This window comes from Lissotriton vulgaris, chromosome 3_1 (assembly GCF_964263255.1).
Source record: "Lissotriton vulgaris chromosome 3_1, aLisVul1.2, whole genome shotgun sequence".
NCBI lineage: Eukaryota > Metazoa > Chordata > Amphibia > Caudata > Salamandridae > Lissotriton > Lissotriton vulgaris.
In genome coordinates this window covers 504,298,823-504,317,409 of record NC_141689.1, presented here as the reverse complement: position 1 = coordinate 504,317,409, position 18,587 = coordinate 504,298,823, and positions in this window count along the sequence as shown.

Below are 18,587 nucleotides of genomic sequence, written 5' to 3'. Positions count from 1 at the left end.
ATGTTTTTATTTGGAAAAAGAAATAAAAGGAAATCAAGACAATAAAATAAAGTATAATAAAATAATGACGCGGAAAGAATAATAAAGCATGTAACTACATTGAATCATATGATAAATTACAATGAATTACATGCATATTTTAAAGAACTTACATACATACTTAATTCCAACGAAATCATACGTAACACAAATCAATAAACGCTGCACAGCATATACATATACAGTTGCATATACAATCTATGTACCTGTCAGGAGTTTCGTATCAGTAGCATCTATAGACATCTCACAATTCAGGTGATCTTTGGGAGTAATATCTTGAGATTGGTGTTTGACCACGGCAGTCATGGTGTGTAACATGAATTCTCCACAACTACACTTCAGAGGGAGGCGTATAGATTTACCTACAGTACCTACGGCGGGTCAAATGAAAAGGAGGAAGCATCAAGAGATTTCCATAGCTTTTTATGAGAAGCACGCCCTGGAGATGAGTGTAGAGCAGGGTTATCAGCCCCTCTTAAAAAACACAACCATTCTTGCCACATTTTGAACGTTACTTCAGAGGTGTTCTTCCACTTACATAACACAACTTTGCATGCTAGAGTGAGTAATAGGTCAAGGAGCTGGAGGTCATTATCATTGGACATTTTCGGGTCTAGTACTCCTAGTAGGACATAAACAAATTCCCTCGCAGGCTTGATGTTGAAAATATGCCCTATGCATTCAAAGATTCTTTCCCACTATTTCCCCAAGGAGGGGCAATTAAAAATCATATGGGCCAGGTCCCCTACTCCTGAGTCACAATTCCAACACTTAGGGCTGTCTCTTAAATGAAGTCTAAAAAGCTTCTCTGGTGTACAGTATGTTCTGTTAATTAACATGTATTTAGTTTGTGACAGTATGGGGGAGACCTTGTTCCTGAAGGCAGTGGTGTGCATTATATCCCACTCAAAAGTCAGACCCGTTGCGCTGGGCTCCGTTTCCCATCTTATCTCATTTCGTCTGTGTGCTTTCTGGGGTAGTGGGAGGAGACATTTATAAACTTTCGAGACAAAATGCCTTGCCGCTCTGATACGAGTAATGTTGCTCCAAGGCCATGGTACAGAGGGTGTCAAGGAGCGAGCAGGCAGTAGCGCTTTTAATTTCAGAAAATCGTAAAAGTCTATTGGTGCGAGACCGTGTATGGCTTGTATTGAAGAGAACAGTAGTGGGTTGCTTCCCTCATAAAGATCACTCACCAGGTTGATACCTTTTTTAGGCCAGTGTTCCCATTGGAGAGGTTCTCCATTGATATTTAGTGCAGGATTATGCCATAATGCAATGGAGGTGGATTTTTTGAGCTTTAAGCCCGTGTGTTGTGATTGGTCAAGTTTCAGAACGGCCCGTCTTGTGTTCAACAAGATGTATTTCGAGTGGGGCAGATGTGCGAGGTCCATGGTGATTAGGGCAGAGGGGGGAATATTGCCAATGATGGCTCTTTCAACATCCAGCCACAGTGGTGTGTAGGCTGAGTCGTCGCGTAACCATTGGGCACCCTGCTTACATAGGAACGCAGTTTGGCAATGTCTGAAGTTACGGAGGCCCAGGCTGCCTTTTTCTTTAGCTAGTTGTAGCTTTTTCATTGATATCCTAGGCTTCTTCCCTTGCCACAAGAATGTACCAAATAGCTTATCTACCTTATGTAAGAAATCATCTGAAAAGGTCATTGGTAACATACTTGCTAAGTAGTTTACCAGGGGGGGTTACCATCATCTTCAAGGTTTCGGCCCTACACCACCAGGATAAATATTTAGGAGACCAGCCGTCGAGTAGTTTGGAAATTTTCTTCAGGAGTATATTTTCATTAATTCGTAATGTAGATATTAGGTCCCTATCAAAATCTAACCCTAAGTATTTAAAGCAGCCTGGCTGTCAAGTTATGCCAGAGTCTCCTAGAATCTCCTTATTCCCTCGATTGTTTAGTAGTTTGACTTCTGTTTTGTCTTTGTTTAATTTATAGCCGGAGACCTTTGAAACTCAATAGTAGTTAGGAGGGCCGGTATAGCCTCATCCTCCTTCTCTGAGACGACTAAGAAGTCATCCGCATAGGCCGTTATTTTTATAGTGCAGTCATTAAAAGGAATGCCTGATATATCTTTATTGCACCTAATGTGGTGGAGGAATGGTTCAATAGCCAATAGGAACAGTGAGTAGGAGAGTATGATGTAGATGGAACGATGATGAGAACGAACCCCTTGCTCTAACCCTTGCTGATGGACAGAAATATAGGGACATGATCATCCTTATAAACGATGCTCCCAGGTTAAATTTATTAGGTACAGTCTCCAGATACGTCCAGTCTACTTTATCAAATGCCTTTTCGGTATCGAGTGTGATTGCTGCAGTAGGAGTAGTTAGGAACTTCGCTTTCTCAAGCACATATGCTAGAGTCCTGGTGTTATCCCTGGACAGCCTGTATTTCAAAAACCCTGCCTGAGACGGGTGTATGAGTTTGGGTAAGACTCTCTGGAGGCGGTCGGCTAAAATCGCGGCTAAAAGCTTACAGTCTAGATTAATAAGTGAGATGGGCCTATAAGTCTTGGGCAATGTTGGGTCCTTCCCTTCTTTTGGTAAAACCGCGATAATGGCTTCTGATAGTATACCTTTTGTCTCTCCTGTCTCATTGATCTCCCGAAACATGTGGAGGAGTGGTTGTGATACTACAGAGGAGAAGCATTTATAGAATCTGGCAGTAAACCTGTCGGGTTCGGGGGCCTTCCCACAATTTAGCGATTTTATGGCTTTCTCAACCTCCAGGTTCGTAATTGGGCTATTAATGTCTGCTTGCTCTTCTGAGGAGAGAGATGCATTCTCCTAAATAATCTTTGATCTTGTTACCTTCGACTTCCGTGTTCTTGGCGTAAAGACGTTCATAAAAAAACTTTCAATATCTCTGCAATTTTGATAGGGTCGGAGTGAGCCACACCCATCTAATCCACGATAGAGTTTATCGTGTTTTTCTGCACTTTGAATTTAAGATAAGCTGCTAAACTTTTTCCAGCTTTATTTGACTCACATAATTTAAACCGTTTTTTCCTGTTTAGCCATACACCTGCTCTCTCGCTCACTATTTTATTGTACTCGTACTTTTTGTTGGCCAACTTATTAAGGGTCTCGTCCTTCCTATCCAGCAGATGCCCAGCTTCCAAAATAGATATTTCTTTTTCTAGGTTCTCTAGCTTCTTAGTGTGGGTTTTTTTCATGGCAGATTTAATCTTAATATTAACCCCTCTAATTGTACTTTTTAATGCCTCCCAAGTAGTCAAGTTAGTGGTGTCCTCCCTGTTGTTGTGTTCCAGATAGTCCTTGATGGCTGCTTCAATGGTGGTCCGATGTTGTTCTTGTTCAAGGTCTTCATCATTAAGGCGCCAAAGAGATTGGTGGGTGGATGGTTTCACATCGGAGATGGATAGTGTGATGCAGGAGTGGTCGGATAGAACTCTCGGCTCTATCGACGTTTCTTCTATTATGGGGATAGCGTTCTTTGTAATAAATAAATAGTCAATTCGAGAGAATGAGTCGTGTGGGGAAGAGTAAAATGTGTATTACCTCCCATCAGGATTTTGTAGCCACCATGGATCGATTAGATTCAATTGGTCGCAAAGGTTGAGGAAGGCCTTGTGTGATCTTTTACTGCGGAAAGAACATTGGGAGTCCCTATCAAGTCAAAGGGGAGGTTAAAGTCTCCTGCGAGAATATGGACTGCCGAATCCGGGATGCTGTCGATTTGCTTCGTTAGGTCCGACCAGAATTTCAAGTCACATGTTCGGGGCATAAACATTTGTGACAAAAAATTCCGTATCGCCTTTTAGTAATTTGGTTATGACCCACCTCCCTTTGGTATCAGCCATGGAGGAAAGCAAATCAGTGTTGTTTTTTTGACTATCAGTGTACCTCATTCTTTTTCCCAACAGCTTCCGAGCCAGTAACCTCGGTGAAGAATTTATTCCTGAGTGTATGGAATTGTTTAGCATCCAGTTTGGATTCCTGTAATGATGCAATATCTCCCTTTTGTCTGCGTAAATAATCTAGGATTTTCTGGCGTTTGACAGGCTTATTAAGACCTTTGACATTGAGGGAAAGCACTTTCAGGTTTCCTACCTTTGTTACCCCAAGGGGTGTATTAATTGTGGACGTAGACATGAGCATGTAGTAAACGATTCAATACAGTTAGGTAGATCATGGTAACCAAGTTCCCGTGTGCACTGCTACCCTTCCAATCCAAAATATGAGAGTGCATGTATATGATAAATTTGAGACCCCTCAGCTTAAGTATGAAGATCTGGATAAAAGTCGTAGTGAGAACAACATGCCTTTCAGAGTAAGGGAAAATGACTCCAGAACATTTGTAGTGTGAGCACCCACCCAGTGAAAGTGTATGTTCCACATTCAGTCGAGATTCTATTAACAAGAACTCAAACTCAGCATCTTACCCTTAGTCGGATGACCAAGTATGAAAGAATAATTCTGGGAGCAGAAAATGTGACTGTAATATGGTGTACCTTGGTAAACCCGGCTACACTATTACCGACTCAAAATGTGAAGATGTAAGAGATGTGGCAGAGCATGATTGGTTAGATGTGACCGAGATGTGCACTAAGCCCCGACCTGACATACAGGAAGAGCCTCTGAAGGAACCCAACCATGAACTATTTGTTGATGACTCCTGTCTTAGGCTTGAGGAAGGAGGATTGAGTGCAGCTTAGGCTGTATGCAAATTAACTGGAGTTATTGAAGCATCCTGTTTACCTGGGGTCAAGTCTGCACAAGTAGCCGAATTGATAGCTTTATTAAAAGCATGCAAAATTGGAAAAAATTGGAAAGTGACCATATTTACTGATAGCCAATATGGTTACGGGGTTGTGCACGATTTTGGCCAAATTCGGATGCAGAGGGGATTTATGACTTCATCAGGATCCCCTATAAGGAATGGAAAATTTGTGAACAAACTATTGGAAGCAATACAATTGCCAAAATAACTAGCAGTGGTCAAGTGTGCTGCTCACCAGTCAGGAAATGACTATGTGACAGCTGGCAATAAATATGCTGACCAGGTTGTTGAATATTGTGCCAGAAACAACGTGTCAACAAACAGAAAAATGGAAACAAGTGGAATCAGCTGCCAACTTATGTCATTTTCTGCTATTGAGACATGGGAAGAGGTGAAACAGTTGCCGGATGAAGTGGAAGAGAATGAAAGGCAAAACTGGATAAAGCAGGGTTGTGAAAAAAGGGCAGAAGATGAAGTGTGGGTGTACCCTGATGGCAGACCAGTTATGCCAGATTGTTTACTCTCACAAATGGCAAGAATGTACCATGGAGACACTCATGTAGGCAGGGACGCTTTGATATGACTATTCAGACAGAATTGGTACAATCCAAGGTTTAGGGTAGTCGCAGAGAGCCTGTGCCAGAGATGTTTAATTTGTCAGCAAGTAAATCCAGGCAGGAAGACAGTGGTCAGTTGGTGAAGAATCTGGAAAGTAGAAGGACCTTTCATAAGGTTACAGCTAGACTTCATATCATTACTATCATGTAGGGGAATGAAATGAGTCCTTGTGATTGTGTGTTTGTTCTCAAAGTGGGTGGAAGCATACACTACTAGGAAAAATGACAGTATAACAGTTGCTAAATTATTGTTGAGGGAACTGATCCCACATTTTGGTTTTCCAGTAACTTTGGAATCAGATAGAGGACCTCATTTCAATAAAAAAATAATTTGAATAATCTGTGAAGCATTCAACATTGAACAGAAACTGCACTGAGCATACCGCCCACAGGATTCTGGAGTGGTAAAACAATTGAATAGCACAATTAAATCAAGACTGGCAAAGGTATGTGCATCCACCTCGATGAGCTGGCCAGATGCTTTGCCTCTTGTACTGATGGGACTCAGAAGTATTCCTGACAGAAACACAGGATTGAGTACCCATGAGATCATTATGGGAAGAGCAATGAGACAAGCATATATTCCAGGAAATAAATTGCGGAATATATCTGATGATCTGGTATTGGATTATTGCAAAGGATTGACTGACCTAGTGCATTCTGTCTCTCATCAGGTTGGAGAAGATGCAGTGACCAGGCAGCCAGATCAAGCACATAATTTGAATCCAGGATATTGAGTGGGAGTAAATAATCACACCCGAGAGTCGTTCCTCGCTCCAAGGTGGGAAGAACCACGACAAGTCATATTAGTCACCACCACAGCAGTGAAGTGTGCAGGTCTACCAAACTGGATTTATGCCAGTCATACCAAAAGGGTGCCAGCTCCTGATAAAGGACGACCATAACTGACTCAAACAGTTGAGGAAGCTGAAGGTTGTGCAGTCAAAGAATCTATAGCATAAGGTTAAAGGGAGACTGACAGCGAAAAACCGAGCCCAAGTCAGGAGGGTTGGATACCAGTGATTGATATACCGGAAGTGCTTATCAAAACACAAAGTAGAACTTAGATTAGAGGAGCAGGAGATTAGATAGGACCAGATAGGTATTGAAGAACATGCTCAGAAAAAAGAGAACCAGTGAAAATAGTGACCCTGAGCAGGAGAGGTCATCTATACTGTCCTGATTCCTGTCCTGAAGCCTTCGGTCACCAGATCTTCCCTTGGGGACCATTCCCAGCCCCTTGGCCAGGAGGTTGATTTTCACACCATACTCTATAACTATAATTATATGTCTGTTTATGTGCCTATGCCATTTTCTCTCTATCCTCTTCTTTCCATGAATAGTCATTGTGTAGTATAAATTAATACATTTGATAATTGACTTACTTAATCTTCCTTCTTATGAATAATGGTGACAGTACTGTACTTGTAAGTGGTTTACAGGTAATCAATCTCGATAAAGATTTAAATTATTTCCAGAGTCTGTGGTTATTACATCAAAATAAGTAGATTGTATTGATGACATTTCACCATCAACTAGTTCAACTAATTTGGTCCATTGGCCAGAGGAAATAATTTTTTGATCAGTGAAAGATTAGTTGAGAATAAGGCAAGACTAATCTTGAACGATACAAGCACAAACAAATGTAACCCAGCCGTTTATTACCAGGTAGTGTACATGTGTGTTTATGGGTCCAGGTGAGTATATGGTATTAGATTACCTGTTGCTGGTAAACCCCTGGATCACCTGTAACCTATGTTTTTTTCAGTGAATTTCTAGGGTTTTTTAAATGCTAATTTCTAACTATAACATGCCTGAAACGTATGTTTTTTTCAGTGAATTTCAAAGATTTTATAAAAGCTAGTTTTCAACTATGATGTCCCTGAAACCTATGTTTTTTTTGTGACTTTCAAAGGTTTTTTAAATGCTCATTTCTAACTATAACATCCCTATTAAATCCCCTTGAATCCTGAGAGTCCGTGGGGGCCAACTAGCCAACCAGATACCTCCATTAAGTGCCACAGAGCTGCATTGCAGAGAGGTGTTCCGAGCTCACGCCCCCTTTTACACCACGCTGCAAATGAGTTTGCAGAGTGGTTAAAAAGGGGCTTAGCCTTGGATCACCTCTCTGCAGGGATCCTCAGGGTTGAAGGGGACTAAATTCCCCAATTTACAACGCGCCAGAGGGTGCGTTTGCACACTTGTTTCAGGCTCCGCCCCCTCGCTGCACGACTGTGCAAACACACCCCCTGGAGTGTTGTAAGTTGGGGGATTAAGTCCCTTTCAATCCTGAGGGTCACTGGGGGTCAACTATCCCACCAGGTACCTCCAGTAGGCGGCACAGAGCTGCATTGCAGAGCAGTGTAGAAAGGGACGTGGCCTCGGACCACCACTCTGCAACGCAGCTCTGTGGCGCTTACTGGAGGTACTTGTTGGGCTAGTTGGCCCCCAGGGACCCTCAGGATTCAAGGGGACTAAATCCCCCAATTTACAACGCACCAGGGGACGTGTTTGCACACTTGTTGTTTCAAGCCCCTCACCCTCGCTGCACCACTGTGCAAATGCGCCCCCTGGTGCATTGTAAGTTGGGGGATTAAGTCCCCTTCAATCCTGAGGGTCCATGGGGGCCAAGTAGCCTATCAGGTACCTCCAGTAACCGCCAACAAGCTGCGTTGCAGAGAGGTGTACATTAAAATTTGGCCCAGGGAGGTGCGCCACCCACACATAATCAATAAAGCCCTGTGGAGGAGGCGGTCCCCGTGGGCCCCTGCTAATAAATTGGCAGTGCCCCCAGGACCTGGCCCATCCTGGGGCTTTTTTTAAACAAAGCGGGGGAGCCCGTGCTTCGTTTTTTGAAATAATTTCAGCAGAATTCGCAACACCATCGCGCTTCCTGCAGAAATTATAAAAAATAAATGCTTTTTTTGGTACTGTCTGGTGTGCCCATGCGGGCTACGATATATAGGCAGTACTATCCATCAATTGACAATCAGAATTTTGGAGCATTTAGGAGCCATTGACAAAAGGGATGCCACGTATCGCCTAGCGCCTTGAGACCCTCCGGGTAAGTAGAGCGCTCTATAAATGTCTATGATTGATTGATTATCCTGTGGCACGCCACTTTGCTGAATTCCATCGGAATGAAAGAAACAAATTACAATACTTTAGCTTGGATTATGTTCCAATGAATTCTAGAGGGGGTGACAGGTTACGTAAATTACGAAGATTAGAGTCACGGCCATGTCACTGACCATGTCATGAATGATGTAATATGTGACATCATCAGCAGTGGATTGCGGGTGCGCGATATATAGTTATTGCAACTAACTATATATGCGAATTTCAATGGTTTTGTGCGAGTAAATTAAGGTTTTGTAAATGCTAATCCCTAACTATATATGGTCTATAACCTATGGTTTTTTCAGTGAATTTTCAAGGTTTTGTAAATGCTAATTCCTAACTATATATGGTCTATAACCAATGGTTTTTTAATAGCAAATATGAAAAGCTGTAAAATGTCAAGTACGTGGTAGGTAAAAACATTTTTGTGTTTATGCACGCTGATGTGCTTTGAACGCTGCCCCCCCCCTCCTCTTTTCTTTAAGGAGTATTCTCTCTTTGCAGATAGTGAAGGGTAGGTAACGCAGGCCTTTGCCCCCTTTGTAATCCGTCGTGCCTGCTTCTCTCTCCATTTCATTGATTGTTATCCAAGCATTTACTGTTTTAGAATTGGTTCTCTTTGTTCATTCTCTATTTACAAACAAGCACAGAGTCGCAATACTCTGTTTAGTCTTTGCAGATAGTGAAAAATCGTTTAAAAAAACAAAAGGAATCAAGCAAAATCAGTAGGCCACTAATGGGATCTCTTTTTGACCTCGCTAAAATAGAAACATTAGGAACAACCCCTCATAAGAAATACGAAACTAGTGAGATGAACTGAGCTCGACACCATGATGGCTGCAAGACAGCTCGGCTCCGCCGCCCAACCCGCCCAAAATAACGACAAACCCTATGCAAATATTATAAATATATACAACACACCAGCAAAGTAACAGGGTAAAACGTTTTATTAAATAACTATTTACATGGCAGCCTGCTCCAACATCCATCACTGTTCCTGTCGAGGTAGCATAGCTGGCGGCCTAGGGGTGGAGAACCGTTGTGCAAATTGCCCGGGGACGACACCATGCGCCAAGACTCGTCCCAAGTACATCCAGAGCTGATGTCCGACAAGTTGTGTGTGAGGATGCCTTGCTGATGCCGCCACCCCCACCACCACCTTTTTGTTGCCTGATTTGGCTAGCTCAATCCATCGAGCATGAGACTCATGCACTCTGATCTCCTTGACCTCAGTCAAGCATCAATAGTAACATTTTCATACGTGAGTGTAGGTTCATGGTTTTCCATCCACAGACTAAAAGCCTGGAGTGGGAGTGAAAGAACCATAACTAGGTAACAAGGAAGGCAGACGCTGTGGGAAGGACTCTGGATATGGTATGTTCCTTGGTCCCTGAGTTGCTTCGATGGCACTGCCTTGCACAAATGGCATAAGTCCTGGATGTTGGGTGCCATAGTTGAGTGTTCCGAGCAGCGCTTGTAACACTGTCTGAAGTTTATTTGCACCTGCTGCAGCTTCACTATTCTCAAAGTAAGTGGAGGCTGTTTGTGGACCCGACTGCATTGGAAATCAATGTGATGCGGTGCCTCCCTGAACCGCTTGACAGAGGCCCCCGAGGGGCGGTGTGATGGCGCCGACCCCCTCCCCAAGTCTTGTTGCCCTGGTGTGGCCTGAGATCGCCCCCGACATAGGCGGCCGGCTCCCGGGGTCAAGCGGAGCTTTTTGCCTTTTGGTGACTCTTCCATTCTGAACATTGTCCCACAATCCGTTTGACCTGAAGACACGTCCTGCGGTGCCCTAGTCCGACCATCACATATTCCTGCGCCAGGAGACGGCGTGGGATGCACTAGAAGGGAGAGGCGGCACGAACGAGCCTCCCCCACCTCCCCAGGTGGAGGTTTCTCAGGTACACCCCAGCGCTTCACGCAACCAGCTGAGTTGCGCCCGCTCTTGCGGCTACAGCGTCTCGCCCACCATCCACTTGTTCTTGTTGCCTGTCCCTTCTCTTGTCATTTAACAGAACTTTTTGGACTGCTGAAAGGGGTTGTATTCCGACCGCTGGTTGGTGGAGACATTTTGACTATATTCTGGACCTGCGTTGTCGCATAATGCGTCATATGACGCGCCGCGTTAGCGCACCCGGAAGTGCTCCGGTGCGCGAGGCGCAGCTTCCCGGAAACGATCCAGAGCGCGGCGCGCAGCGCGTAACGTAAGCATAACAGGTCATGTGACTTGTTAATAAAAATTTTCATTGGTTCATTTTACTTTTGTTATTCTAATGATGAAAGGCTTGGTCATATGACCTAAAAATAACGCTTTTCATTGCTTTCGAACATTTTTTTTTCCCAAATGATGAAAGCCCCACCTTTTTTTTTCTCACTCTGACTTGTAAAGCAAAGGACCCAGATGCATTTACAGTTTATCACTAACAATGTTCCAGGCTAATGTATTTTCCCGGGAAATTTACAACTGTCCTGCAAGTAAAATATTCCTTTTTCGAGAAAAAGGGCGTTTCTTCGTCCCATGAGGGAGCCGTTGAGCAAAAGAGGCTCGGCCTGCTGTCTTAGTCGCTGATAGGCATGAATATCAGATTATTATCGATCACTTTATGTTGCAGGAGTAGAAAACACAACAGCCCTTGACCATTTATCTTTACTGCGTTCCTGTGTATTATACCTTTTAACAGTCATGTAATTGGACTGCTTTATTTCACTTGCCTTTTACTGATTCGAAAACAGTGGCTATTATTCAAAACTTTACCAATGTAGGTACTACTACCATGTTTTTTTTTAAAAACCTTTATTGTGAAAATGTCAGTATACAAATACGGGCCTATAACCACGTGGGCCGGCCACGGAGCAAACTGGAATCGTATATGATGAGGGCACATTTACACTGTAGAAGAAGGTAACGGGCGACCCATTAGATTGCAAGAACTAAGGTGTCTAACATTTGCGGAATCGGTGGACGTACATTTTATAATTAAAGTACGACAGGGCCAGTTACAATAAAATTATCTAGATATACATTTGCGGGCAAGTACCATGGGTGACGTTAATTCGAACTTTCAATAGTACAGTAATCAATAACACATCAGAACCTAATATCAATAGGGATGTCAAAATGTTCAATCAATTCTCGTCCCCGCCCGCCATGTGCTTCAAAACTGCATACGTATCTCGTGATATCAAGTTTGGGCAACCAGTACACAACAAGGAGTTACCAGTCCCATTGATACCGGCGCCATTTTGGGCGAGGCTGGGCAGGTCCAGGATATAGTCAAAATGTCTCCACCAACCAGCGGTCGGACCAGAATCATTTTCGGCAGTCCAAAAAGGTTCCGTTAAATGACAACAGAAGAGATAGGCAACAAGAACCATCAGTCAAAAGAGGGGACGCTTTCGTGAATGGGGCCCATGCCCTAGCAGGCAAGCGTCCGAGTTCCAAGGTGTCCCAGAGCCATTTTAGTGGACCAGGCCCAAATCCAAAGAGCTGGCCGCCATTTTGAGAGTCTTGTTGCAGCCGGCTATCGCTGCACCACAAGAATAGCCGCAATTCAGCTAGATGGCGGGTGAGTCACTGTACCACAAAAGCGGGCGGAACTCAGCTGAAAGGCGAGTGAAACGCTAAGAGGCACCCCACTGCAAATGAGGTGCCTCCACCTGGGGAGGAGGGAGAGGCATGTTTGCGCTGCCTCCCCCCCGGGCACCCCACGCCGTCTTTCGGCGCAGCATTGTAGGATGGCCACACCAGTGAAACTTGCTGGACACCACCTCGGTGCCATCCGGATCTCGGCGCGTTCGAGTCACTGTACCGCAAGAGCGGGAGAAACTCAGCTGGACACGCCGTCTTTCGGCGCAGCATTGTAGGATGGCCACACCAGTGCGGCAACTTGCTGGACACCACCTCGGTGCCATCCGGATCTCGGCGCGTTGTGCTGCCTTCGGCGTACTGTAGCAGCAAGAGTGACCGCAACTCAGCTAGACACGCCGTCTTTCGGCGCAGCATTGTAGGATGGCCACACCAGTGCGGCAACTTGCTGGACACCACCTCGGTGCCATCCGGATCTCGGCGCGTTCGAGTCACTGTACCGCAAGAGCGGGAGAAACTCAGCTGGACACGCCGTCTTTCGGCGCAGCATTGTAGGATGGCCACACCAGTGCGGCAACTTGCTGAACACCACCTCGGTGCCATCCGGATCTCGGCGCGTTGTGCTGCCTTCGGCGTACTGTACCAGCAAGAGTGACCGGAACTCAGCTGGACACGTCGTCTTTCGGCTCAGCATTGTAGGATGGCCACACCAGTGCGGCAACTTGCTGGACACCACCTCGGTGCCATCCGGATCTCAGCGCGTTGTGCTGCCTTCGGCCTATTCGCACATCGGTCCGCTACTGACGCCGCCTCACAGGCCAACTGATTTTGTAGGCTTTTTATAGCCCAAAGCCGCATAACAGGTCATGTGACTTGTTTATAAAACTTTTCATTGGTTCATTTTACTTTTGGTTTCCTAATGATGAAATGCTTGATAATATGACCTAAAAATAACACTTTTCATTGGATTAAAACATTTTTTTTTCCCAAACGATGAAAGCCCCACCTTTTTTTTTCTCACTCGGCAATCCAAAAAGGTTCCGTTAGATGACAACAGAGGGGACAGGCAACAAGAACCATCACTCAAAAAAGGGGAGGGCAAGTTCTTCCCTACCGGGTCACGTTGGGGCTCCACCGGAACTCAACGAATTGATAGTCTACAGTGTTTCTGGATGTTTCAGACTGAAGCTGGCGTCAGCATGAGAGCACCACCATCTCGTAGCTCCGTCGTGGCCATTCCGCAAGCAATCATGGCAGCCGCTCCCCACCGGAAGCCTGCAGAAGTCGGGGGCCCCCAAGACTTTAGTAGAATCTTCAAGGCTGAGGGGACGCTTTAGAGAATGGGGCCCAAGCCCTAGCAGACAAGCGTCCGAGTTCCAAGGTGTCCCAGGGCCATTTTAGTGGACCAGGCACAAATCCGAAGAGCCGGCCACCATTTTAAGAGTCCTGTGGCAGCCGCCTATCGCTGCACCACAAGAGTGGGCGCAACTCAACTACATGGTGAGCGAGACGCTGTAGCCGCAAGAGCGGGCGGTAAACAGCTGAATGGCGGATGAGGCACAGTGTAGCAAAAGCGGGCGGAATGGCAACTGAAACGGTAAAGGGGCGCCCCACTACAGCAGACGAGCCTCCACCTGGGGAGGCCCGTTCACGCCGCCTCCCCCCCCCCCCCCCGGGACGCCCCACGCCGTTTTTTGGAGCAGCATTGTAGGATGCCAAAACCAGTGCGGCAACTTACTGGACATCGCCTGGGTGCCGTCCAGATCTCAGCGCGTTCTGCTGCCTTGGGACTATTCGCACAACAGACCGCTACTGACGAGGCACAGTGCAGCAAAAGCGGGCGGAAAACCGCTGAATGGCAAGTGAAACGCTAAAGGACACCCCACTACAGCAGACGAGCCTCCACCTGGGGAGGCCCGTTCACGCCGCCGACCCCCCCCCCCCCCCCCCGCGGCGCCCCACGACGTTTTTCGGAGCAGCATTGTAGGATACCAAAACCAGTGCGGCACCCAGGTGACATCACCTGGGTGCCGTCCAGAACTCAGCACGTTGTGCTGCCTTCGGACTATTCGCACAACAGACCGCTATTGACCATTGTTGCTTCTGTTTAAAAAAATGTTTTTAACGTGTTTACTGTTTTTGTTGCGTTGTATATATTTATAAGTTATTAAAGTGTTATAATCCTACTACTTTGTTGGAGTGCTATATATTTTTAATGTGACACATAATTAATGCATGAGAGAGAGAGCGGGGGTGACCAGTGCGTGGGGGAGATGCTTGCGAGGGTGGGGAGCCATGCTGAGGATCGGCGGCGTGCAGAGAGTGGGTCTGGTCAAGGCATCTAAAATGGCTGCCGTGCACGACAAAAGTGTGCCATTGGAAAAAAAAGCAAGATGGCGCAGACAATGTTTATCAATACGGATTAATTTATAACAATTATTTTTAACAATATATTTACTCGCAGTGTCAAAATGGCGGTCAACACTTCCTGATTTCCTTCGAATCGAACGTTAACAGACGTCACGCAGCAAAAAAAAAAAAAAACGCTCATGCGCAGCCGCTGGAAGACAAGTATCAACATATATGAGCATCCTCAGCCACCCTCAAAAAACATAGGGGGTCAGGATACGTCTCCCGTACCCCCTTAAACCCATTTCTCACATTGTTTTTCCTCCATCTTGTAATTTAATTAAATCGAAACACAAAATGGTGAATTCCCGTTTCGCTACCGGTTCGCTACCCGGTTCGCGAACCGGAAAGCGCTTCTACTGCAAAAAATCAATATTTTTTTATTTGCCCCACGGGACCCTTTAATAACCCCAACATCATTCCTAGGGGGTCAAGAAGGGTCTACTTTGCCCCCTTTCATTAAATTCCCCCTTCGTTTTTTTCCTCCTCTTGTCTCTCGATCCTACCGAGAGACAAGATGGCGGCCGTTCCGGACTGTTTAGAATGTTGACAGACACCGGAGAGCCAATCAGCTTCGCTACACAAAGTTCTGTTACGCGAAAAGTTCGCGAACCGGAGCGCTATCCGGGACGCTGTCACAGATATATCTGTTTTTTTAAACGTTAATTTTCGGCTTCTCACAAGCCTTGTTCACGCAAGTGAAAAATCGTGTGCACACAGTTTAAATTGTATAACAAACAAAATAGAAAGTGGACTGCGGGTAAACTAATGGCTGACATGTTCCGTAAATACAGAAACAAAGTGACCAAAGTCAAGCAAATACCCAAGAAAATCATGACATTCAGGTAAATGTTAAATTATGTCCGACATTGATAAATGTCAAGGACATAATGCAAAGATTTCCAAATTTGAAAAACCGAGCAAAAACCCCCACACAATTATGGCATAAGGATAGGGCCACTTGGTGGATGTTGAAGAACATAAATAACCACAATATACACTTTGAAACATGTAAATCATTATGTCAAAAGCGTAACTAAAGCAAAGAAATCAGGCAACATCGGACCCGGAGTTATTGACTTGTGCTGTCTCTGCCATTAAAGGGACAGTACCATAGTAACAGTCGGAACCAGAGGTGAAGGTTCGTGGTGAGGGGAAATGAACCTGTTAGAAACATGACACAGGTTGGAGGAAAAAATGAAAAAGAACAGTACTTGAGAGGGGAGATCAGGTCACTGTCAAGTGTGTCTCGTGCCCTTAACCCGCAGAAGTCCATAAGGTGTCAGTGATGCCCAAGTGGGCGTGCTCTTAGAAGGTAGCCGGAGCAGAAGAGAAATGGTGGGACAGATCCTGGAAAGAGAGGAAAAGAATAAAATTCAGTACATGTACATTCATGTGCACATAAAGTAAACAAGTTCAAACAGCATGGAGGATAGACATAAAAGTACAATGTATGACCAAGAGAACCAGACTATGTATAATCATCTTTAAGATGGACCGCAAGCTCTTCATCCTGATTAAGGCCTCCCGGGGCCTTAGTTTGGAATGAGATGATATACTTAGACTCTATCTGTCTTAGTTTCAGGAGTCTGTTACCACCCCTAGGATTTTTGGTTATCTGCTCTAAGATGAAAAATTTCATAAGGGCAGGATTGGAGAAGTGGTGTTCACTGAAGTGTCTAGCCACAGGATATTTGGCATCTTTATTCACAATGGCACGGTAATGTTCAAGTATCCTTTTCTTGGCATGTGCAATGGTACTGCCAATATACCACAGTGCACAGGGGCAAACGATAACGTAAACCACGAAAATAGTAGTGCATGTCAAGAATTGACTGAGGGTCTTATTGACTCCATTGTAGGAAACCTGCTTAACAGAGGTACTGGTTTTACAGGCCTTGCAGTGACTGCATGGGTAGAAACCGGTCAAACCCAGGGCACGGTTGTTGGGATAGATGGTAATGTCACTGCGGACATAGATGTCTCTGATATTCCTCCCTTTTCTATAAGTGATGTTGGGTTTGTCGGCAATCAAATGCCCAATGGTAGCATCACTTTTCAGAATATTCCAGTTCTTGGAGACAATCTTGTGTATTTGTTGTGATTCTCTGTTAAATGTGAGGATGAGTCTGGTGTTATCATCCTCACTGTTAGTTTCTTCAGGAATTTTCTCACGCAAGGTATCAATTCGTGAGATGGAGTCTGCTCTATTCTTGGCTTTTTTGAGAACCCATGTGGGATAGTTCCTAAGTTTGAACCTTTTCACCATTTCGGATGCTGCTAGTTGGTAGTTACTTTCCGTGCTGCAGTTTCTTTTTGCCCTCAGCAGTTCGCCGTATGGAATGCTCCATTTCAGAGGTTCCGGATGGCTGCTGAGGGCATGAAGAATGCTGTTACCGGCGGTAGGTTTTCTAAACAAGGAGGTAGTGATAGTGTTATCTTTGATTTCAATTTTGACATCAAGAAATTCCGCTGTCTCCTTGTTGATGTTATATGTGAGTCTGATATTCAGGTTGTTATTGTTTAGAGCCTCAATAAAACTTAACGCCTCATCCTTGGTGCCTTTCCACACCATAAAGAGGTCGTCTATGTACCTCCACCAGGTAACCACCGATCTGATAGATTTGGTGAATGATGGGTTCGTGAAGATGGTTTGCTCCCAATGTCCCATGAACAGGTTCGCGAAACTTGGGGCAAAACACGAACCCATCGCAGTACCAATCTTCTGTTTGAAAATAGCCCCATCAAAGAGAAAAAAGTTGTTTTGGAGACAGTACTCAATCATCTCGAGGAGCATTTTGCTATGTTCCCTGAAACGAAGGGCACGTCCTTTGAGAAAGTGAAGACATGCTTCCAAACTTTGTTTGTGATCGATTATCGTGTACAGGGATTGGACATCCATGGTGATGAGAAAATAATCATCATCCCATGTAAGATTATTCAATTTGGAGAGAAAGTCTTTTGTGTCTTTGACATAACTATTGAGACCCTCAACCCAATCTCTCAAGTAATGGTCCACATATTTAGAGACATGTTCTGCAACGCTACCACGTGAAGAGACAATGGGCCTTCCCGGAGGTAGGTCCCTACTTTTGTGGATCTTAGGGAGTAAATACAGTACAGGAAGAGTGGGATTATCATTTTTGAGAAATCTATACTCTTCCCACTCTAGGATACCCCTGTCTTTCCAAACAGTTAATTTGTCCCAAAGTTCAATGATACTTTTGTTGTACATTTCAAAAGTAGTAGCAGTGTAAAAATTCCCTTCTGAAAGTTGTCTATGGGCTTCCGCAACATATACATCCCTGTCCATGACGACAATATTGCCAACCTTATCAGCGGGGCAAATGACAATGGTCTTGTCCTCCGTCAATGATTTCAAAGCTTTCTTCTGTTTAAGAGAGAGGTTATCGTTAGTGGGTTTATAGTGTCTGTTCTTTTGATGTCTGAAGCTGTTGAGATCTTTATTGACACATTCATGGAATGTGTCAATCGCATCATGTGGCATAAGAGGAATAAAGGTGGATCTAGGTTTAAACCCAGATGCGGCACTGTAATCTGTAGAAAAATTAGATTCGCTCAGTAATTGGGTGGTACTGGGGGTATCAGCCAGAGTTTCTTGACCAAGACTACTCGATATCATAGGGTCATTGTTACATTCATTGTCAAGTTGTATGATATCGATAAGAGCATCTACATCGCCTATACTGAAAGTATCTTCTGTGTAGGTCAGTGGTTCATGTGCCTGTTGGTTGTTGTGTCGGCCTCTCAGTTTATGCCATTTTTTAAGTTTCAGCTTACGGACATACTTGAAGACATCAATTCTGGATTCACTATAATTGAAGTACATGGCAGGGCAGAAGGACAGACCCAAACTAAGAGTGGTCAGTTCAGTTTTAGTAAGGGTACGTTTGGAAAGATTAATGACAGTTTCATTTACCATGTCGTCATCCATTATTGGCCTCTTCTGGAGCGTGTATTGATTCTTCCCACGTCGCCCCTTGCATTGCCTCTTCTCCCAGCGCTGGCGAAGCCTCTTGCCCCG